A 25,362-nucleotide genomic window follows, 5' to 3' on the forward strand; every position below is an offset into this window, starting at 1 on the left:
CCACTGCTCTAGACCCCAGAACCTTTCCATTCCAATTATGATGGGGAGCTGACTGAGGACCAGCAATGTTAAAATCTAACAAAAGTGTAAGGGGATAATGGTCACTTTCTGTGCGGTCTAGAATATCCATTTCTTTTATAGAGACAAGGGCTAACAATAAAATAATCAATAGTGCTTGCCGCAAGTTACTGGCATAAGGAAAATTGCCTCTAGACTTGTCCCCAAAACTGCCATTAATTATAACAAGATTATGATTGAAAATAAGCTTAAGTAGATGCTTCCCTCGATGATTGGGATGCCTATCCCTAGAGCAGCCTTTCCCAACCTTTGGGTCCCCAGATGTTGCTGGACTACAATTCCCACCATTCCTGACCATTGACCATGCTGGCTGGGCTGATGGGAGTTGTAGTCCAACAACATCTGGTGACCCAAAGGTTGGAAAAGGCTGCCCTAGAGAGATGTCCCAAAGGGAAAAAATCTTCCCAGTCCATCTGTCCTGGTAATGGAAACGTAACAGAAGCATTCCCAATCCTAGCATTCAGATCACCCACGATAAGAAGGCTTACTGTAGGGTGACTGAAGCTAATGAAGCTCAAGAGATTATCAAACTGAGCCCACAGATCTAAAGAGTTAGGTAAATTGGAGGGAGGAAAATATGTATTAAGTTGCCCTATTGGGAAGTTCTATCAGGACTAGAAGAAAGGCATCTCTACAATAGGGGCCAGGTAATACTGATATAGAACCTCTGATGTCAACAGAGATCAAAGTAGCTAGCCCACCTATATCTTGTCCGAAATTGTGTTTCTTAGTGGCAGGATAGAAAAAGGATCTATAGCCATGAACCTGGGGGAAACTCTCAAATAGCCATGTCTCTTGTAAACTATAAGTCCCAGAATTTGTTGTTTTTATGTGCCTTCAAGTCGATTACAACTTATGGCGACCCTATGAATCAGCAGCCTCCAATAGCATCTGTCATGAACTACCCTGTCCAGATCTTGTAAGTTCAGGTCTGTGGCTTCCTTTATGGAATCAATCCATCTCTTGTTTGGCCTTCCACTTTTTCTACTCCTTTCTGTTTTTCCCAGCATTATTGTCTTTTCTAGTGAATCATGTCTTCTCATTATGTGTCCAAAGTATGATAACCTCAGTTTCATCATTTTAGCTTCTAGTGATAGTTCTGGTTTAATTTGTTCTAACACCCAATTATTTGTCTTTTTTTGCAGTGCATGGTATGCACAAAGCTCTCCTCCAACACCACATTTCAAATGAGTTGATTTTTCTCTTATTTGCTTTTTTCACTGTCCAACTTTCACATCCAGGACTGGGTCTTTCATGATGCCCGGGGGGGGGGAGCAGGAGAGTAGTCGATAAGACAGACATCCTGGCATTGGTAATCTAATTAGCAAGGTATGTGTAGGGTTGTTGCACACTTCCAGGCCCAGTTTCATTTTGAGTAGGGAGGTGGAACCTGTGTAGATGTGGTTGATCAAAGAGAGAATAAATTTTGAGTTAAGCAAAGCCCAATTCAAGCTGTTGTTGACCTTTAAATCCCTATACCAGATATTCAACAGTAGCCTTGTGAGCTCTGGGGGGGAAAGCTGCCTGCTCTATGAGAAAAAGCCACAAAATGCATTTGAACCCTGAGAAAAATGAGGCTGTAATGATGGGGACTATTATCATGTTCTTTGGTATGTCCACATTGGGAAAATAGCATGGCTGTGGAGTTAAAAGCGGGGGGGGAGGGTATCTGTGCAAGATGAGCAGTTTTGCTCCAAAATGATCAGAATGGGAAATCTTCAGAGTAAGTCGAGGGCCTTCCATGCCAATGAAGGAAAGAATCTGGCAGAGTCCCATGGCTGTGCTAGGGACCTTGGCTTTGGAGGTATTACTTTAAGGAGGTCAGAATCAACAAATAAGCATTATACATTCATTATATGTTTGTTAGGTGTTCTCCCTTCCAGGAAAACAAAATTATTTATTTACAACTCATTTTATCCTGTAGACTCAAGACAGATTATGGCTATTTCTGTTTAAAATACAGATAAGTCACTGGCAGCATTTAGTTTTTGCATATGAGAGAATAGTTGTAATTTCCGTAACACCTTAAACTACAACAGAAATGTGCAAATTTGCAGATTTGTTCCTGCTGACAAGTTAGTTATAAATATCTTTCTCAGTGTTGGAGTAACACCTTTTGCTTCCCATAAATACTGCTGAAAAGTATCACACCAGCTAGGGTGAATTGAAATGTGAACTTATTTGTGTAAAATGAGAAATTTCATCCAGATTCAAGGGGGCTTTGATCGACTGGAACTAACTATATACATATATAACCAAAGGCAGCACCATACTTGTAATGTACATATTCACTTGCTCTGAGGGAAAGCTGGTATGATGGCAACAGAGTGAATATGCGGTGCCAAAGAGACAGAGGAATCAAAGGTAAAGCCAAAATTTTATGCTAGGGATTGGCAAGCATCTTGTAGTTTGCTCCAGAAGAAGTCTAGCTGCTGAAAGAGCTCAGTTTGACCACTTGCAACGCATCTGACACCAACAGTGTCTGCAGAAATATTTCTGAAGAGGGAGGCAAGGTCTATGAATTGATATTACAGGTCACTGGCAACCCACTCCACCCACCATTACATTGAGAATTCTAGGGGGGCAAACATCCCTGTCCCCCACCCCCGGACACCCTTGCCTGACACCTATCTCGCCTTCCAATTCACCAGCCCCCAAATCTAAGAACTTAACTTTGGGGAATGGTCGGATGGTAGCAGAGGTGGCTGTGGGCATTTCAAGGGTCTTGGCAGTGTGTCTTTTCCAACCAGCGATGGGACTGGGAGGACTAAAGATATTCTGCTGGGGTTGTGTACCCCTGCCACCATTCCATCATTTCCTTTTTTCTGCCCCTGCCCCAAACATAAGTTCTTGAGTTTGGGGGTAGTGAAGGGGTGGTTGTTGTGGTAGACTGTACTTGCCTTGACCCTGGTTTTTGTGAGCACCCCTGTATGAATAAACACATCTCTACTTTTATGCCTGGTTGTCAAAGGTGAGGACAACGTTATGGGTGGATATGGACAGTAATCAAGGAGAAGAAAAGGTTAGTTTTGGCTGTTTTGAATTTGAGATTGCAGTGGGGCCCAGTCAGTCTCTTACGCAATATCTATTCCTCCAAATTCATGGAACATAGTTATTCCTCATGTCTTAACTTTCAGCTTGTCCTTAGTCTTGACCCAACATTTCAACCTCAACATGGTCAATGCTCACCTTTTCATCTTTCATCAAAGACTTCCTCTCCTTGATTATGCTCCAGATCTGCTGACAACATTGTCAAACCTTTTGTCACCAAGACTTTAAATCTTGGTTTTCTCATTGATCCCTCTACTCCCCTTTCAGTTTCTCCTCACCTTTTGATTTTCAGCTTGTCTCTTGGCTTGACCCATGAGAAGGATGGGTTAAACACAAAATTTCAACCATATCAACCCCTCAGATTCCAACCAGTAGTCAAAAACACACCCTTTCCTTTCTGCTAAAACTATGGAATCAATTCACATTGTGATTTCTTTTTGCCTTGGGTGCTAAATATTTTTGGCCAAAGTTTAATCATTTCAAATCAGACTGTAGCAGAGGGGAGAAGGGAAGGGATCCAGGACCTCTCCATTACCCTTGTTTGAAGATAAGTAACTTTTGACTCCTCCTCTTCTTGAACTATTACCATCCCAGCTGGTCTTTAGAAGAGCTTCTAACTAAAACAGATACCTACAAATTGTTGCCTGAGTTTGTTTCCACTTCCCTCCTAGTCCATTTTTTCCCTTTGTGTCATTTTTTTTATTAAATCATAACTCTGAGGGCAGGGTTTTATTTTCATTGATCTGTAAGCTGCTCTGAGAGCATTTTGTGGCTGAAGAGTTATTTAAATAAATAAATAATAAAAATAAAAATATATCAAAAATCCTATTGTCTTTAACAGTAGTGAGGTGGCAAATTCAGAAGGGCAGAGTCCCTTCATGATAGTCACAGCCATGCCCCCTTCTAAGATTATACTGTCTTCTAAGACTACAGAATAATCTGGCCAGCCTGAATTCTGCTTTCTGCTTCTCTATTACTGTCATCATTTGACACCTTTCTTACTGTCAGAGATATTGCTTGAATTACTGAATTCAATGTTTATCTCCTACTGCTACCCAACTACTCAATGAAGTAGATGGGATGCTATCATCAGGATTCACTGTATCTTCTTCTTCAGAATTCTCACTCTCCATAACTTGGCTTTTTGAAATAGGAACTAATAGGAACTCATTTCACTCTGATTGCCTCCAATCAGCAGGAAATGACAAGAAGCAAGTTAGAAGACTTCTCAGTGGCTAACACACTCCCCTTTAATGTGGATTGGTTCTTAGGACATGGGAGACATAGGGACTCTCCTGGGACCTGGGTCCCAAGAAGGTAAGGGGTCTAAGACTATCTGAGACCCTGGATGATTACACCTCTGGTTTAGATGAAATAATAGATTCTTTTTTTCTGTACAGTTTATTAGGGTTTTCACATTATTTCAATAACACTGTACAATCCTTTATTCTCTCCCAACCACCCCTTCCAACTCTCCTACCTCCCTCTGCCTTCATGCCCCCCTTTTATCTGATGTTCAGTTGTATGGCGAATTATGTAGTGTTCAGGTTCATATGCTCAGATAAGCGTTCAAGTGAATAATTGTCAGTGTTCTGCTGGCATCCCATATTAACAGTTGTTGGTTGGACAAGTGTCAGTCACTTAAACTGATAGCTAATGCCGTCTGTTTCAGAGGCTGGGAGATCAAATTTGATACCACATTTTGTAAGTGTGTGGGAGAGCAGCACTTTTATCTCAGTGACTGTTATAAACTGCAGACTGTCTCCCTCTTCTTTTTGCTTTTAACTGAACATCTTTCCTGAATAAAAGTTCTGGAGAACAAGACTGACTAGGGAAGAAAGCTGGAAATCAGTATTGGGACCTATCTGGTACTGGTCACAAACCCAAGAAAACAGTGGGCTACACTTTAATATTTATTTTACCTTACCACAGTCCAGACAGCCTGGTTGTGGGCAAACAGAGGACGGGTGAGGTGAGACAGGTGGCTCTAGTGAGGGAGAAGAGATATCTAGTTCTACTCATGAGGAGCATCTGAGTTGCTGTCACACCTAGTAAAAGGTATTACATGACTGTTATGGGTTTTTTTTCTAATGGCCCAACATAGCAACCTGCAACTTTGGTCTAAAATATTCCTCACCCATAACAAATATCCTGCAGATATATGATCCATTAGCTGCCATGTTCTTTGCCGCATCACATTTTTATCCTGCGTAAAAGATTATTGTATACCTAATAACAAGAGGACTCACACAAGAAAATATTCCAAAACATTTCTACAAGATCCCCTTTATTGTCTTGTGCCAAACTAGGTCTGTTCTACTTTTTCGTTATTGTGTTTGCAGCAGAACACCATGCATCTTAGGACTGAGCTTGGTGGAACATGGCAAGAATGTCCCCCAGAGAAGCAAGAATTTGGCCTTGGTCTGCATACAGTTGGAAACAAGACTGTAGCTGTTTTAGAAGTTTGATTTGGTGCCAACCCAGGTTTTATGAAAACTGAATAGGCAGCAAAAAGGATTTACTTGTTTTTTATTGCTGTGCTTAAGAATTGGAAAGATTCCCATCACTGACCTGAACATTGCACCAAAGAATAAAACTCTGAACTGGCATTGCAACTTATTCTGATCTTCTTAGCAATGAAATGGGGAATGCTGCAGGTACAGTAAAGACCTGTCTTTCAAAAGTCTCTGCATCAAGCAGTTAAATCCTTCCTCTGGTATTGGAATATCATTTGCTTCTTGTTCGAAAGGGGGATGGAAAAAAAACAAGTAGACTCCATAGGTATAAATCAATCAGGATTATTCAGAGAACAGAAACACCTATTGTAGATTTAAAAAAACTAGCTACATTTTAAATCAGGACTTTATCCAAAGAAAAACCCTGTGGTAAATATTTCCAATGTATATTCATATTTTAGGTTCCACCTGATGGTAAAGTACATAGCTTGACATTACTCTAGGAATTCTTGTGAACAAATCCCATGTTGCATTCTTTGACTACTTTTTTCAAATCTCCACTGACTATCCTACTGTTGCGCTACTATACCTGATCAGGTTAAATTGTAAAATGTTCTGATTTGCATCCAAAATACAAAAGAAAACTGGAAGAAAGATGAGATAACCCCATTATGATTCAAGGCTGGAATATTCACTGGATCTCTGAATACCTGATTATCTTGATTTTATTTCCATTCATATTTGATTTCAAAAAATAAACCGTCCTTTGCTTACTGCAATAACATGATTAGTTCATCCTTCCTCCAAGGGACTCAGTAGGAGTTATCCAATGTTATCCTCATAATAACTCAGTGCGGCTGATCCATATCATTGGCCTGGTTCATATGTCACAGGAAGCCAAACTATGGATTATTAGGACTGCTTGAACATGTTGGCTCCTAGTGAGGAGCTCATACTTGCTTTGCTCCTGCTTCCCATTCCTTTGAGCTCAGTATAGCAGCTAAGTGAAGGTTTGGCTCAGCATGTCATCTGAACCTGATACCATAATTTAGCTCTCTCATTTGCTTGTACAAACCTTTGCTACAGATCATGGTCAAGGAGGAGAGAGATTAACCACGAACCTGGGTTCAGGTGACCCGCTAAACTAAACCTTGGCTTATCTGCTGCACCGCAATGAACTCAAAGGACTGGGAAGGAGCAAAGTGCGTGTGATCTTCTCCTCAGGAGCCAGCACATTTTCACTAAACCATGGTTTGACAGTGTTATGTGCAAATGTGGACATTGTCTCTATTACAGCACAATCTTATGCATATTTCCTCAGTTGTCTCACTGTGTTCAATCTGAGGTCTATTCCTGAGGAGATGTAGAGAAGATTGAAGCCTATATACTAAACACTTTCTCAGCCCTTAAGTCTGGTGTGCAAATATCTTATTCCAGCTCTACATTTAGTTAGGGTTGGTTGGTTTTTAAAATTGCAAGTATTAATAACGAAAGTATTCCCATCCCATGGATTATGGGTCTAGCCTGAGATTAACCTGAGATTATGGAATGATCTCCTTGACAAGGTGTGCCTGGCGCCAACACTGTTATCTTTTCGGCGCCAGGTCAACCCTTTCCTCTTCTCCCAGGCATTTTAGCATGTGTTTTAAATTGTTTTAATTTTTTTAAATTGTTTTTTAAAAGATGTGTTTTTAAATTTGTATATTTGTTTTAATGTTTTTGGTTACTGTAAACTGCCCAGAGAGCTTCAGCTATGGGGTGGTATATAAGTACAATAAATAAATAAATAAATAATAAACCTCTTATCTCTCCACTTCAGTGTTTCTTTCTCACTTGTAAATTGGAACTATTATTTGGCTGCCTTTAACTAGAAGTTTGTGCAGTTCTAAATGGAGCATATTTAGGGGTGGATGTTAGAACCTCTGATCTTTGGTAGCTCAGTGGATTTGTTATTGAATATGTTAGAATAAGCAAACGTGCATATTCCCTTTAAGGGATATTTTGGGAAATATCCCATGTACCTGTTTACCAGTGATGTAACTTCCTAAAGGGTGGGGTTACCTGGCTTTCTCTTCCTCCTCCTTTGTCTGGTAGTTTTTGCATATTCTCCATTAAGCCTAAGGAGAGTGAAGCATGCACATGCTCCTCTCAAGATGACCATTATCATGGACTGATTATCATGGGCTGATACTTTTCTATCTAAGCTAGAGCCTATGTTTCCTGAACATATGAAAGGTCGTGAGTAAACATTCTTTAGAAGATTGTGTCTGTAATTATTTGTGTCTGAGGGAAAGGGTGGACTGGTTGATTCTCATCCCGCTGCTTGCATTTATATCTCTGCTAAGAAATAGGACCACGAAACTATTCCTATTTCACATATATTTTTAAAATACCAAACAGGTTATGGTTAGCCCAGAAATAAGTTGAGGATTAAAACAGATTTTTTTGGATTTTATTTTGAGTATTTTTGGCATATTTTTGTTTTCCCCCTTTGCCCTGTTACCAGGCACTAGTTTTAAAGAGACATTTTGGCTGCTGCTTTTCTGAGTTGTATTAGCAAACCAAAGCTCTTCTCAGAACAGCAAGAAAGAATGTATCAGCCGAACAATAGAGGTTTTGTCAGAACGCCAGAGCTAAGTGCTGTTAACTTTGAACAATGGAAAAACAGGATTAAAATTACTCTGGGTGCAGAAAAGGCTCTTTCCGGTATCAAGGAACCTAAACTAGAGGAAGATCCCTAAGAAATAAGCATTTGGCAAGACAAAGACGCTATCGCAAAAGCTATAATTATTGATGCTCTTAAGGATGATCAACTGATCTATGTAACAGAGTGTAAATCAGCCAAGGAAATGCTGGATAAACTCCAAAGGGCATTTGGCTTTACAAGTTTTAGATCTCAGACAATGTTGATTCACGAAATAATGAAGCTAAAACTAGAAACAAAGAAAGACTGTGAAAGGCATATAACTTTCCTGATAAGTATATTCAGCAAGTTAAAATTAACTGGACTTGAATTTAATGACCAACAGAAGTTGGGTTTTCTTTTGCGCACACTGGGAGAGAGATTTGAACCATTTATTTCTCTTTTAAACCACAACCATGAGCTTCAATTTGAACAAGCTCTTGCAAAATTAAGAGACGAATGTGTTATCCAAATAGATTCAAATGAGAGTGGCTCAAATTACCTGGCTAGCAAGAAGGATAAAGGGAAGGGAAAAGCCCCTCTCAAGAACCAATCACAATGCTGTTTTTCATGTGGGAGGCGTGGTCACCGGGCTAGGAACTGTGACTCCTCCTCAGCCAATGGTAACTCTCCAAATTTCAAACAAAGAGAACAAACGAAGCATCAGCATGCTTTACCAAAGCACAAGGAACCTAAGAGAGAGGAATCCAAAGAAAGCAACTTCCTCTTACTGCAAAAAGGTCTTGTGGCAAATAATTACAAGCCAAAATCAAACAATTGGATTTTATATTCTGGATGTACAAATCATAGTTGTTATAATGAAGACTTCTTTGATGAAAGAAATAGTGATACTAAAGGAAGAATTCAGACGGCCAGTGGTCAATATATGAATATTAATGGATCTGGAACTGTTGCTCTAAAGTGCAAGCTACCTAATGAAACCATAGAAAATGTAGCAGATCATGTTTTATTTGTTCCTGAATTGAGTTGCAATATGCTAACAATTTCTGCTTTAGATAAGAAAGGATATGCAATACATTTCCAGGAAGTGTACAGTAACCAAAGATAATACTTTGTTCCCACTGGCTTATGAAAATGAAGGTGTTTATGAACTAAGTCTTTCAGCTGAACAAGCAAATGCAGCCATGGCAGACAAGGATGAGACCAGCCTAGAACTTTGGCACAGGCAACTGGGACATTGCGATCCTCCAACTACAAAAGCAGAACCTTGCCACAGGTATCAAGGTCAACCAAGAGTGCCATGATAAAACAAGCAGGTGTGTAAATTACATCGAGGAAAAGGGTGTTAGGCCCTCATTTCCATCAAGAACTGAAAAGAGAAGCACCAAGGTGCTAGATCTCATACACAGTGACCTCTGTGGACCATTTAATGTACCCTCACTTGGGAAGAATAGATATGTTCTAATTTTTGTGGATGATTTTTCAAGGTACTGTGTGACTTACCTAATAAACAACAAGAGTCAAACACATGATATACTGAAGAAATACATCTCCATGGTGAGCACAAAATTTGAAAGGAGGCCAAAAGTGATACAGATGGACAACGATGGTGAGTTTATATCGCACCAAACACAAAATTTTCTGGAGGAACAAGGCATTTTGCACAGGAGGACTGTCAGTCATACTCCAGAGCAGAATGGGATTTCTGGAAGAAAATTTAGATCTCTTCTGGAAATGACTAAATGCATGCTGGCTAATGCTAATCTACCCAAAAGACTGTGGGGTGATGCGATCGTGGCTGCAATATATATCCAGAACAGATTGCCAACCAAGGGCACCACACGCACAATATTCCAATTGTGGCATGGCAGAATTCCAAACCTGGCACATATCAGAGTGTCTGGAAGCATTGCTTTTGCCTACATAGCAAAACAAAAGAGGCAGAAGCTAGATGCTAGAACAGAACAGACTATTTTAATAGGCGATGCTCCTGGTAGCAAAGGCTATAGAGTTATGAACCTAAAGACAGGTGAAGTCAGCACAAGACACGTTGCCTACTTTGATGAACAAAGCAAAGCTGATAAAAGAGGAACTATGCTAGATTTCTCAGAAGAGCAAGGGCACCATGTCCAATCTCTCATAGATATGCCAGTACCCACATATGAAATACCAGTGACACCACAGATATCTGCACAACCTGACCCAAGCCTTAAGCAAGAGGAAGAGGCAGAGACTGCAGGAAGTGATGATGAGGCTGAGAGAGGCAGGGGCGTCACAACTGGGGTGCAGAGGGTGCGGACCGCACCCGGGTGACACCCTGAGGGGGGTGACACCCAGAGCTGCCCCGCCCTGTGCTGTTGGCCGGCAAAGGAGCCGAGAAGTGGTCCGGGTTGGCACAGCCAACTCCTCCTCGGAGGCGGGTGGGCGAGACCTACAGTAGGTGCCCGCTCGCTGGCGGTGAAGCCAGGACGGGCCTTCCACCACCAGCCTGGAGCGAGTGGTGAGTGCATTTGTGCACACGCGTGCATGCGTGCACAACAACAGCCACCCCCGTCCATGCCCTGGGAGGGCGCACGCCGGAGGTCCGAACCCCCCCACACTCCCGCTAGTGATGCCACTGGAGAGAGGTACAGACGCAGATGAGAATGATGAGATGACTGGACTGGAAGATGCTGCAGAGCCAGACCAGATCCCAGAACAAGCTCCTAGATGCTCATCGCAAACCAACAAGGGTGTACCACCTCTACATCTGTCCTACCTGGCAAAGTCAGCGCTACCCCATCGACTTAGGAGGAGATTAAGCAGATACCAGCATCCGAGGCCACTCTGTGGAGACAAGCTGCTAGGAGGAGATGGATGCACTGGACAAGAATAAGACTTGGACCCTGACAGAGCTTTCACCAGGCAAGAAAGCCATAGGATGCAAATGGATATTCAAGGTGAAGCAAGATGCAGGAGGAGAAATTGAACGCTACAAGGCAAGACTAGTTGCCAAAGGTTTCCTGCAGAAATTTGGGGATGACTATGATGCTATTTTTGCTCCTGTTGTCTGACACAGCACAATAAGAATGCTACCAAGTGTGGCAGCCTCCAAACAGATGCACGTCAGACATCTCAATGTGAAGACTGCCTTTCTGCATGGAGAAATAACAGAAGAGTTGTACATGCAACAACCTCCAGGCTTCGTGAACCAGAAGCAAGCACATCTTGTATGCAAGCTTGAAAAGGGCCTGTGTGGACTCAAACAAGTTGCAAGGGCCTGGAATGAGAAACTGGATAAAATGCTCAAGGAGCAAGGCTTCAAGCAAGGTGAGGTAGACCAATGCCTGTACACCAGAAGCAAAGATGGATTTATGTTGATGATGTGATCATGGCAACTCAACGAGATCAAGACTATATAGAAATTGTACATCATTTAAACAAGGAAGTTGAATTCAAAGAGTTAGGCACTGCAACATACTATCTAGGCATCCAGATTGAAAAGGAAGCAGATGGCTCCTACCTACTCAACCAAAAGCAAAAGATTGTTGAACTTTTAGAGACTCTAGAACTCAAAGATGCCTATGCCCATGGCAACAGACTTTCTTAAAGACAATGATGTAGGTGAACCTTTACCAAATAACAAGTATAGAATGACAATAGGAAAGCTTCTGTAATTAACCACAAACACCAGACCTGACATAGCAAGTGCAGTAGGGATCCTATGTAGGAAAATTAGCACACCCGCACAAAAGGACTGGATTGCTGTCAAAAGGGTGGCTAGATACTTGAAAGGGACTATGGACTTGTGAGCTGAGATTGCAAGCTAATAGTGATCCAAAACATGTGTGTTACACTGACGCAGACTGGGCTGGAGACAGTTCAGACTCCAAGTCAACTAGTGGCTTCCTGTTTACGTATGGAGATGGACCTATCTTCTGGGCTAGTCACAAGCAAGACATAACAGCATTTTCTTCCACAGAATCCGAGTATATAGCTGCTGCAGAAGCATGCAAAGAAGCCATTTGGCTTAACAGACTACTAAAGGACTTTGGAATAAGAGTACAAAGACCAATCCAGATGATGGAAGACAACCAAAGTTGTATTAGACTTTCTCAGACTGAGAGAATCACACCACACACTAAACATATAGGGATAAAGTACCATATTGTGTGTGAGCTGACAGAGAAAGGATTCATCAAGATGAACTACTGTCCAACTACAGAAATGACAGCTGATATCTTGACAAAGCCATTGCCAAGAGACTGTTTCCAGAGACTTTGTGTCAAGATGGGGCTGTTGGGGTCTTGCATGCCAGTTTGAGGAGGAGTGATAGAATAAGCAAACTTGCATGTTCCCTTTAAGGGATATTTGAGAAATATCCCATGTACCTGTTTACCAATGATGTAACTTCCTAAAGGGTGGGGTTACCTGGCTTTCTCTTCCTCCTCCTTTGTCTGGCAGTTTTTACATATTCTCCATTAAGCCTAAGGACAGTGAAGCATGCATACGCTCCTCTCCAAGATGACCATTATCATGGACTGAGACTTCTACTTTTCTATCTAAGCTAGAGCCTATGTTTCCTGAACACATGAAAGGTCGTGAGTAAACATTCTTTATCTTTTGCTTAAGAAGATTGTGTCTATAATTATTTGTGTCTGAGGGAGAGGGTGGACTGGTTGATTCTCATCCCGCTGCTTGCATTTATATCTCTGCTAAGAAATAGGACCATGAAACTATTCCTATTTCACATATATTTTTAAAATACCAAACAGAATATGGGGGTTGTTTCAGTGTGTACTCAGAGGGTGCAACAGGTAATTGTCACTAGCTCCATTCCCTAAACCACCATTTTGGGACTAACTCTACCTTCTGACTATCATTTTCTGACTGGCTCTAGTTGGTAGATCAAAGGTTCTAGTAAAAAATAAAGTAAATTCTACTGGGTCTTTATACCTGCAGGTTCCATGAATATGAACCTTTTGCTTTCCTTTACTACAGACCTGCTGTGCCCCAGGTTACCTGGGATGTGTAGTCCTACTGTAAAGACAGTTCCAACTGCTGGGTCCATAGAGGTAGCTAAAAGAGCATGGGCCCCTGGAGGAAGCAAACGGGTGAAGGGTGATAGTACTTACACACACAAGCACACACAGGCACCACCTCACCACTCACTCATCATGAAAATGATCAAAGATCTCTATTGGAAAAATCTTTATTTTAAAAACCAGTCAGTGGCTATAAGCAAAAAAGACGCCATCCGTTTCAGGTCTTGAATTGTTATGTCTGACCTTGGGTGAAGTCATTCATCTTACTGTCTTTCATCTTTTCGCCTATGACAAAGAGAATCTGTTTGTTCTTGTTAAGAGAGCTATTGCATTTTAGTGATCAGAGCATAGAGGTAATTATCAAGATAAATTGAACTATTTCTGTCCTTCCTTGCAGGCTCAGGAAGAAGAAGAAGCTGCAGCAGCGCAATTATTCATAGGCGCCTCATGGAGACATTTATAACTAACCTCCTAAACCCTTACATCAACCCTAAAATGGACACCAATTTGCATGGCTTCTTATTCAGGCTGTTTGGTTACAGAAGCCACAGGCTATCTCTCTACTTATGTAAGCAGCCATTTCTACACAGACCTTTTGTTGCTCCTGGACTCTTGCTCGCTATTTTGTGTCGTTTTTGGTTGCCCTAATAAGGTTAGTACTCTGCGATGGATTTGGGGATTTTCTTATGGCCAAAATGTCTTTGTGTGTGGCTCTGTGAGGTTTCTCCCCATGTGTACTTTCTCTTTAGCTTAAAATCCCTGTCTGCTTCTCCTATCTTTTCCTCTTTTTCTTCGTCTGCTATCTACTCATAAGCACTCATAAGATACTCATATCTACCAATAAGGATCCCGTAGGTTTTCAGAGGGCTCTGGGAGATTTTCCGGCTGATAGGACCGGTGCTCCTGTCGAGGCCCTGGTCGCACTGTGGAATACAGAAATGACCCGGGCTATTGACATGATCGCTCCCGCGCGCCCCCTCCGGTGTAGAGCTCATACCGCTCCGTGGTATACTCTGGAACTGAGAGCGATGAAACAAGAGAGGAGGAGGCTGGAGTACAGATGGAGGAAAACTCCCAGTGGATACAACTATGCTTTGGTAAGTGCCACCAATAAGTTGTATACAAAAGCGGTAAGGACAGCAAAGAAGCTCTATTTTGCTGCCTCTATTAGATCATCTTTATGCCGCCCAGCGGAGCTTTTTAAAGTCGTGCGAGGGCTCTTACACTCTGGCCCCCACGATACTATGGAAACATCTGAGACCCGCTGCAATGAAATTGCTGGACACTTTCAAGATAAGATCGCATGTATCCGCAGGGACCTTGACTCTGATGTTGTGACAGATGAATCCATTGAAGTGTCCGGAGCACGGCCTTGTCCTTCTTTATTGGATGAGTTTCAGTTGGTGCAGCTCGAGGAAGTGGACAAGGTGCTTGGAATGGTTCGGGCAACCACGTCTGTTCTGGATCCTTGCCCATCTTGGCTAGTGAAAGCTAGCAGGGCTGGGACCACCGGTTGGGCCAAGGAAGTGGTTAACGCCTCCTTGAGGGAGGGAGTAGTCCCTGGTAGCCTCAAGGAGGCAGTAGTGAGACCTCTTTTAAAGAAACCCTCCTTGGACCCAGATAATCTGAATAACTATAGACCGGTGGCAAATGTCCCTTTTTTGGGCAAGGTTTTGGAGCGGGTGGTTGCCAGCCAACTCCAGGCGCTCTTAGATGAAACCGATTATCTAGATCCGTTTCAATCCGGTTTCAGGCCCGGTTTTGGCACCGAAACAGCCTTGGTCGCCCTGTATGATGACCTTTGTCGGGAGAGGGACAGGGGGAGTGTGACTCTGTTGTTTCTCCTTGATCTCTCAGCGGCGTTTGATACCATCGACCATGGTATCCTTCTGGGGAGACTCGCGGAGTTGGGTGTCGGGGGCACTGCTTGGCAGTGGTTCCGCTCCTACTTCATGGATCGTCACCAGAAGGTAGTGCTTGGGGAACATCACTCGACACCATGGACTCTCCATTGTGGAGTCCCCCAGGGATCGGTCTTGTCCCCCATGCTTTTCAACATCTACATGCAGCCGCTGGGTGTGGTCATCAGGAGTTTTGGAGTGCGTTGCCATCAGTACGCTGATGACACGCAGCTCTATTTCTCCTTTTCATCTTCCTCAGGTGAGTCTGTTGATGTGCTGAACCGTTGCCTGACCGCGATAATGGACTGGATGAGAGCTAATAAACTGAGACTCAATCCAGACAAGACTGAGACATTGTTGGTGAACGCCTTCCCTGCTCAGATGGTGGATGCTTACCCTGTTCTGGATGGGGTTACACTCCCCCTGAAAGAACAGGTACGTAGTTTGGGGGTTCTTCTCGACTCTTCCTTGTCTCTCGAGGCCCAAGTGGCCTCGGTGGCACGGAATGCGTTTTACCATCTTCGTCTGGTAGCCCAACTACGCCCCTATCTGGACAGGGACGACCTCGCCTCCGTTGTCCACGCTCTGGTAACTTCAAGATTGGATTACTGTAATGCGCTCTACGTAGGGCTGCCCTTGAAGACAGTTCGGAAGCTTCAGCAGGTGCAGAACGCAGCTGCCAGATTATTGACGAGGACTAGTCGGTCTTCGCATATAACACCTGTCCTGGCGCGTCTGCACTGGCTTCCTATTTGCTTCCGGGTGAGATTCAAGGTGCTGGTTTTGACCTATAAAGCCTTACACGGCGTGGGACCTCAATACCTTGTGGAACGCCTCTCTCGCTATGAACCTACCCGTTCACTTCGTTCAGAATCTAAGGCCCTCCTCCGGGTACCAACCCATCGGGAAGCCCGGAGGGTGGTTACGAGATCTAGGGCCTTTTCTGTGGTGGCCCCTGAGTTGTGGAACAGCCTCCCCGAAGAGGTACGCCTGGCGCCTACACTTCCATCTTTTCGGCGCCAGGTAAAGACCTTTTTATGCTCCCAGGCATTTTAATCTTCTTAACTTTTTAAATCTTGTAATCTGTATTTTAATTTTTGTAGTATTTATTTTGTTTTTGCTGTGCTTTTCGTTGTTTGTTTGTATATGTTTTTGTATTTTTATTATGATATATTGTATTTTATTTTGTTTGTTCACTGCCCTGAGAGCTATTTCGCTAAGGGCGGTATATAAATTGAAATAATAAATAAATAAATAAATACTTATCCACCACCCTGTTTCATGGCTGCATACCTCATGGATCCAGGGACCAGTTATCCTTCAGACCCTATTTCCTGACCAGTCACCTCTTAGATTCCATTCAGCTACACAGATACTTAGTTCCTTACAAGTAGAATTAACTTTATCTAGTTGGGACTAAGGATGCGTGAGAATTTTGATTCAGTTTGCATTTCAGTTCCTTTGAAATTCGTGCTTATTCAAATTTTTAGTGCAGTTCGCCAACCAAACAATGTTGACAAAAATTTGTTTATTATTTACTTTATTTATTATTTCCTGCCTTTCCTCCCAGCAGGAGCCTAATGCATATTTTAGGGGAAAGTGTGCATAAAAATGAATATATGAGTGGAAGTAAAATGCAAAATATATTATGAGAAATGGCTTGCAAAAATGTGTACATTACGCAAAACTGCCCACAAAAATGTGTTTAGGAGAAATTCACACTAAAATGCCGGAGAATTCTTATGAGGATTTTTTTCAAAAAAATTGCAAATTGCTACCGAAATGTGGAGATCTGAATTTAAGGTTAGAAAAATGAGAAATGGGGAACTGAAATTGACTGATCTCTCCATTTCTACTTGGGACCTTTACTTCCAAGACGAAAAGAGTTTTCCATTCTTTCACAGAACCTACATTGCAAATTGACATATATCACTGCAGCGTGTATTCCTAGTTGTGGCATTCAAGAATTGCTATAGCAGAGACACCACTCAACATTCCCTTCCAAAATACTCTGTAGAGCACAGATGGGCGACTTGCGGCTCTCTTCTCCCATCAGCCCCACCCAGCATAGCTATGGTCACCGATGCGGGGCGCTGGAGTCCAACAACATATGCAAGACCAAAGGTTTCCCACCCTTGCCCTACAAACAGATAAATATTAAATTCCATTGATTTATTCTAAGTCAGACCATTGGTTCATCTTGCTCAGTATTACCCACATTGACTGGCAGCAGCTTTCCAGGGTTTCAGCTCAGCATGTTAGAAAAGGATACAAAATAAAGCCAACTGCCTCACAGTCTACAGAAAGAAAGGGGGGTCCCAATCCAGCACTACTCAAGTTCCATTGAAATCAATGGGATAAATGCCTTGTAACGAATTTAAGTTCCATTTTCAATGGGACTTCCTCTACCTTGTGGCCTCTCTGTTTCATCCTTTCCTTTTCTTCAGCTTTGCCACTTCCACAGTACCTGGCACCACAACCCCTCATCCAGAGCTTGGAAAAGTTGCTTTTTTGAACTACAACTCCCATCAGCCCAATCCAGTGGCCGTGCTGGCTGGGGCTGATGGGAGTTGTAGTTCAAAAAAGTAACTTTTCCAAGCTCTGCATCTGCATTGTACCAGAAGCATTCTGTTTCCTGCACAGCTTTAAAGGCAAAGAAAGTTGAAGAACTTGAACATGATTGCAGGGGTAACAGCAGGAAGGAAATTATTTGAAGCAAGGATGGGGATTTACACAGAACAGTAAGTAGTTGCTTGTCTGTGGCTACCCAGTGAGTCTGCTGCTGATGTGGCATTTGGACCAAGGATTTCCAGATCACAGCTTGGACCGCACTGAATATTTTCAGACATGCATGCTTGGTTTGTCACAGCAGTGTTCCCCACCTCACACACCATGAATGAGTGTTTGCAAAAGTATTGTTTCAGCTCAGCCCTATTCTGATTATGCAACACCAGTTTCTACATGTTATTTCACTTAATATAGGGAGAGGCCTAGAGGATAAATCTGAAGATGAAGATGGTGAAGATGCAATTTACTGAAATTCCAGTTGTTGTGTGCTGTGGAGTCTTACGGTAGAGACACACTTCCTCTGGTGCTGGTTCCAGTGCATCTCCACCTCTCTTTGCTGAAAATGGAGGGACATGACTCTAGTTAAACCCCACCCCTTTTTACTGTAAAATCTAGTGGGAGCAGCTTGAATGCATTTTTTTATTTGCTTCAAGGAAATTTCACAACTGATCAGCAGATCAATCCATTGCCCCTCCAGGTGTAGCCAATGGAAACATTTTGCTGTAGGCGACTAGTGTGCTCCTAGCCACAGAGGCAAACATAGTTTTAAGATATCGTTTGCAGGGCGGGGGGGAGCCTGGCAATCTCATTCTTACATGGAACTGCAAAGCCAAGCTAAGTAACACTTTTCATTTTGTCAGGTGATGAATGTACAACGTTGCATTTTGTGGTCAAGGCTTCTCAGCAATGGAAGCTCTCAGTCCCGAGAGAAGGAACAAAATGGTTGGAAATGGATGAACCTTTTGAAAATCACCTAAATTAAATGCAATTTGAAATGGAATTCCAAGTGTCATTCTCCACTGAAATGGATGGGTCTTGTCATGAAGTTAAAGAATAGTTTATCTGGGAACAAACTTCATATCATGCCTGGGAACAGGAGGAGACTGCTGCAGGCATGAAGTGGACAGGCAAGGGAGGCCCAGAGAGGGTTCCTGTACCTCTACCTTTAAGTCTTAAAGGCTCCCAGGGGGTTGGCCAAGAGCGAATATAGCCCTTGGGCCAAAAAAGATAAGCCACCCCTGCTTTTAGAGATGCATAAGAGGGGGAAACTCACCAGGGGAAGCCTCTTACACTACTGCAACAGTATAACGGGGAAAAACACTTCTGATGAATTCTTTCTTTCTACAGATTTTTTTTTACAGATCAGCGATGAGGGGCGGTGAAAGCCAAATCCTCTATGAGGGGGGGAAGATGAAACCAACCCTAGACCAGGTTGAGCCTGATTCTCTTTAGGGAGGCTCCTCTCTCAGCAGAATGTGAGTAACTGAATGGTAGCTGATGACCCTGAGTGCTTTGTCCCTCTCCCCTGAAATCAGTGGCCCCTCCACCCCTTGAGAGATATGAGAGTCAGTCACCAGTGCTGAAGGATGCTGGCAAGGGGCAGTATTCAACTAACATGTTCCAGTGGGACTTTCCCCCTCCCCCATGCATGCCCTGCTCTCCCCCCAAATCTACTGCAGAGGTTTGGGGGGAAGCCCTAGAACAGATTTAGGGGGTGCACAGTGGAAAGAGAAGGGAGAGTTCTGTTGCACAAGCAGAAATGCTTGCACAGACGGGATGTTCACATAGCGCTATGTTAGGTACAACCCTATATGAGAGAAAGAGACCTGGCTCAGCTGAGACCTCACCTCACCTTTCTTTCTGTTTCTTGTCTACAGCCCACAGGATGGGACATAATGGTAGCATTAAGTCTTTTGTTTTGCCTGCAAAGGTATATATTTATTTTAAAGTGTCCCTCTTTTCTTTTTTAAAAAAATGCTAACAATAAAATCACAATAATCAAAGCATCAAGAACAACAAAATAAAAAAGCATCTTGCAGCATGAAACAACCAGCAGAAAAACAGAAGGCCCTCCTCTTCCACATAGCAGCAGAAAATGGAAAATCTAGCCCAGTCAGTCTCCTTTGAAACTCTTGCTAAAATGCCATGTCTTGACTTGACAGGGAAATTGAATTGGCGATGAGGCCATAACTGAAAAAGCCCTGCTCTTCGTACTCACACACCATACCTGAAGCAGGATCTCCCTTGTTGATCAGAGTGCATATAGTAGGGGGGGAGGGACATAGGGGAGAAGCAGTCCTTGAGGTATCCAGGTCCCAAGCTGGTTAGAGTTTAAAAGGTAAAAATTAGCACTTTCAATTGAACCCAGAAACAAATGGGTAGCCAATGGAGATAAGAAAGCATATGAGTAATACTCTCTGTCTAGCTAACCCCAGATAATCTGTCAGCGGAATTTTGGACCAGCTGAAGTCTCCAGACACTTTTCAAGAGCAGCACTATGGAAAGTATGTTATAGTATTCCACTCGCGAAGTTATTAAAACATATATGATTGTAGATAGGTCTGTCTTCTCCAGGGCATAATGCAGCTAGATGAAGCTGGTAAAAAGCACTAATGGTCACTTCCGCCAGCTGAGCATCCAAAAACTGCCAGATCAAAAAGTATCCAAGCTGCAAATCAGGATCTTCAGGGGAGTGAAGGCCCATCCAATGCAGGCTATAGACCTAACACTGGATCAACCAGTCCCTTTACAGTGCTTCCATCTTAACTAGATTAAGTTTCAGTTTGTTTACTAATATCCAGTCCTTTACTGCTCAATGTTTCTACCACTTCCCTATAATCCAATAAATAAGAGACAGAGCTGATTACCATCAGCATACTGATCAGTCCAAATCTGAATAATTTCAGAGGGGAGCAAGATAGAGCCCTGTGGCACTGCTTTCTGAGACCTATCTCCCTAGGAATGACCTGACCCATCTAAATATCATCATTCCTTCCCCCAACCCCTTCTGTGCTAGGGGCCCCAGAAGGATATTATGGTAATAACCAATTGCTACTCAGAAATCCATGAGAATCAACAGGGCCACAACCCCTCTTCTCTGTTTCCTGTGTAAATTGTCCCTTTGGGCAGCCAAGGCTATTGTCCCATAATTGGGCCAGAAATCAGACTGAAATCAGATAATCCAGTTCATCCAGGAGCTGGGTCATTACAACATGTTTGAGCACCTTGCCCAAAAATGGAATATTTGAGTGTGGAAGGCAATGAATAAGTCAGAGAGATCCAAAATATATTTTTCAATAGAGGTTGTACACCTGCCTATTTCAGCACAATTGGAGCATGCAAAGGTATTGCTGTCCAGGTAGACAGTCCCAATCTGGATGTCTTAATTAGGATGAACAAGGGTCAAATACACCTGGGATAAGCATAATCTCTATATGAATCCTGTCCACATCCTCAAGTTTAACAAACTAAAGTGTATCCATAGAAACAAGAGAGAAAAAGTGACAGACACATCCAGTACAGATGGGTGTCTGAACTAGAATACCCTGCAGACATGAAACACCATATTACATGGCTTGGTCAGCAGTAGCTCTGGATATATCCTAGCAATTTATTTTTCCTATGCTTAGATTACATATGTAAGCATAGGAAAAATAAACATATGTCAAAATGTCCTTTTTAACAGAATATTACATATGTCAAAATTTCCTTTCTAACAGAATCCTTTTGCCATTATATTGTATTTGACATGCTACTAATAGGATAGAACAATTAAAAATAAAGGTTGAAATTGTATTTTATAGTGACAATGAAGATGCCTTTCTATTGCATTTCTGAGATGCCTTCAAATTACATGTCCATTGTATGAGCACATAATGAGACCAGATTAAATCATGTGCAAAATTTGAATGCCACCCAAAAATAAAAAAGAGCCTGATTGAGTTCCAGCTACTGTAGAAACATAACGTGTCTGTGACATGAAACGGAATGCATTTCATGAACAACATAAATACAATTTTCAGGAAATAGCATTTGTAGCGCAGTTTGCCTTTGGCAGGAAAATTTCTGCCGTATACATTATTCATTTCCTTCAGTAGCTGACACGTTTCCTCTTACCACTTGCAAAATGTCAGACACAGTCTGGTTTGTAAAGGTGACACATTAAATCTGCATTGTTAAAATTCAAAGCAGAAAAAACCCTGGAATTGAATATGGGTAAAACAAATAAAATATCAGTTTGTTCCAAAAGAATAAATCTGCATAGCTGCTCGTACAGACATCTCTTTAAGATGTATTTGGAGACCAACAATGTAGCTGCAGAACTACCCTTCCTGTGTCATCTCCATTTCCAGTCTGACAAAAAATAACCGTCACACACAAATGTTAATGTAACAATTAAAATAATGATGTCAAAGCAGCCACATCCATTTAAGTTCCTAACCCTTTAAATCCTGTAAAATTGCACTGAATCTTTCTAAAGTAGGGGGAAACTAACTTACTACAGCTTTTTTAATTAAAAAAGCACTAGGTTGAAACAGCACCCAGACACACACACCACCACTACCACTGATCAGCTGCAGCATCAGAATCTTCCATGGTCCAAATGCAGTCATACTGCTTTACCTCCTCTGTACATCTCCATGACAACCATGTAATTTGGATGCTATACTGCTGAACTGATGCTTAAACATAGTTGTGTTATAAAATAGAGCATGAATTATATGAGAGTTCTTGTAAAGAAAAGCAGTCCTGTGCATGTGGTAATTTAAGATTGTGTGTGTAAAAAATAAAGCTGGTAAAGTGATTTGATTGTGTGTTTCTAATTGTTCCCCACCCAGAGCTTTTGAGGACAGAGTGGGCTAAATATCCACATAATTATATGAACAGCTCACTCTTCATTTTCAAGGCTCCCTTTCCAGAAGTCATATATAGAAATAATAATTAATTTCTTCTCTGAATGATTCAAGGATTGTGAAGTCCATTAGAATAAAACACAATTGTGCTTGATTAGGACAATAATATTGACATCCCAAATTTTCTATCTAGGAACATATTCAGGAAATGCTTCTCTCAATCAATACACGAGGATGCAAATTAGAGACTTCAAGAGATAAATCCTAGGGATTTCGGCATTAAGCTAATGCATCAAATATTAATGACTGTGATACTAATAAAATGCCTAACCAAAAGCAATATTACATTGGATGACACAGAGATGTATGGATATAGTTTCAAAATGAAAATGTTGTGATTCCACTTACCAGAGCTATTAGATTTCCCCCACAAATGCAGCTCGTTTTTTCCTCACCAATCCATACAAAATAATCAGCAGCTACACATAAGGAGTCATTCTATTCCCCATGCCTTCCCAGACTTTCCTTTATTGTCTTTTCCCTCACTTGCAGTGGGTTACGCCTCCCCAGATTTCCTTCAGGTGTCAAAGGATTGCTAGGAAGCAGGTTGCAGGAAAGATGGGAGGGGGAGAAAAGAGGAGGGGGAGAGAGAGAGAGAGAAAGAGAGAGAGGAGTCTGAAATAGACGGTTGAGAATGATGGAGCTTGCGTTCACTGAAAGAGAGACCTGATACACAAGCCTTCAGATGAACGTATGTTGAAAGACCAGCGAACACTTTAGATGGGAAGGAGATGCTATAGCAAGCCTGAGCAAATTGCAAAGAATATTTAACATTTCCCTTAAAGATCTGAGAGATGGCTCTGCCTTCTGTGAGCCAATCGGATACCTTGAAACTGGAACTTGGAAATTCCTGCCAAACAGGAAAGCTGTCTTTAAGAAAATGGGATACATACAAACCAACAACCTCGGTAAAACTCTCAAGAATGTATTTAGATGGCCTGCCTATCCTCCCTCCTACCTACCCACCCTAATCATAGTGTTGCACAAAAGGAAGCTTTCATTTAGGTTTTAGGCTTTGGTTTCCCTTTGTGTTGCTCTTTCTTGTTAGGTTGTCTTTTTTAACTGAACTGTGAATCTTTTCATCGGTTTCTGAACGCAGAACATTCATACTCATGCAGTTTCTTCTGTTTTCCTGCACAAAATGCTGTATATACCTATATATTGCCTTCCCTTGCAAACAGAGAAGAGGACAAGTGGGCACAGGATGCATTTCAAACTGCATGCATTGTGTGCTGGCTGTCATACACATGAAATGTGCACCCTGAGAGTGACACTGGAGAAGCCTTTTATCCAATAGTTGGCAAGGAGTGTCCTGAACCTGAGCACAGCAGAAGAACAAAGCAGTTCTGAAGAGACTGTTGCTTCTTCAATGTTTTTCTTTATGCATGGCTTCCTAGCATCTGCTCCATTTTCTCTTATCTCTACCCCAGTTCAAAACTACTTGGCTCAACTGGTGAGGATCCTAAGGAATGGGGTGAATTTGCACAGTGTGCAATCTTTGAAGACATCTAGATGATCTCTGGTTCCTCTTCTTCTTCTAAAACTGTAGCCTTTGAGTTATCAGAGGTGTTGGAGGCTTCCCAGTCCCCCTCTATGGTTCCTCCCAAAATGTGTTGTTTTTCTCATTGGAAAAGCACCATGGAAATTACTATGGAATGGGCCAAAAGTGGGGAATGGCATATATAGGAACAGTACTGACATGTCAAAGATTGTGTCTGAATGGGCTTGGTTTCAAACCCAGAAGCCTGTTCAGTGACGAAAACTAAGTTAATAAATAATATCAAGAACCCAGTTTGAAAAATCAGGTTTCGGAAACCCTGTTACTTATTTAATTAAAATTCTTAGCATTTCATTCATTCATTCATTCATTCATCTCTTAAAGAATAGAATGTTCTGTAGACCACTGTTCTTCAACCTTGGGTCCCCAGATATTGTTGGACTACAACTCCCATCATCCTTGGCCATTGACTAGAATGGCTGGGGTTGATGGGAGTTGAGTCTGACAAACATCTGGGGGTCCAAGGTTGAAGAACACTGCTCTAGAGAATAGAAAAGAGAGAATAGAATATACTCTGACCTTGCTTTTACACATCCATTGTAAAAAAGTTAGAATTGCTTGCCCCTTTATGCTGAGGCAAGAGCACTGAGCTGGTGTGTCACTCTCACCGCTACCTGCTCCGCTGCAAGCATTAATTAACTTTAAAATATAGGATGGTTGTATTATTTCACCAATTCCTAATGTTGTGAATGGTCACTGTGCTTATTTTGCATTCATTTATGCTTTAATTGAATTGCCAACTGAGGATAAGGTTTCATGTGTCTGCTGAAGTGTGCTGTAGTCCAAAAGCTTATGCCATAATAAATGTGTCAGTCTTCAAGGTGCCCGAAGACTCTTCATTGTTATACCTTAAACAGCAGTCACAGATGTGGTCAAGTCATTCTGCTAAAAGAATATGGTGAATGAAAAATGGCAACCTAGACACCAAAAGGGGTTTTGGTAGAAAGGGAAATGGGCAGTGAATGGTTGAAGTTCACTTCCATGAAGAAAGTAACTCTTCAAAATATCAGTAATAATTTAACTCCAATGGTCTGGTTGATTTGAAATATTTTTGAGTGTGTTTAGATTCCTTGATAACTGTCATTTTCAAACCAGGGGGAGGGGGTTCAGCAGCTTAACTAGCAGTTTCATTCACTGTTCTTTTAATTTTTAACTGATCTGGCTGCCAG

The 25,362-nt window shown here is 42.0% G+C and overlaps 1 protein-coding gene across 1 annotated transcript in view; it reads right to left on the bottom strand.

The window, feature by feature from the left end:
- Positions 1 to 23,055, bottom strand: part of PSD2 (pleckstrin and Sec7 domain containing 2) — a 96,888-nt gene extending 73,833 nt beyond the window's left edge. The window contains exon 1 of the mRNA XM_061634979.1: positions 22,984 to 23,055. The gene's annotated coding sequence lies outside the window, so the exon portion shown is untranslated. The remainder of the gene's footprint in view (positions 1 to 22,983) is intronic.
- Positions 23,056 to 25,362: the final 2,307 nt, after the last annotated feature.

The sequence above is a fragment of the Rhineura floridana genome, chromosome 1 (assembly GCF_030035675.1).
Source record: "Rhineura floridana isolate rRhiFlo1 chromosome 1, rRhiFlo1.hap2, whole genome shotgun sequence".
In the NCBI taxonomy this organism is placed as follows: Eukaryota; Metazoa; Chordata; class Lepidosauria; order Squamata; family Rhineuridae; genus Rhineura; species Rhineura floridana.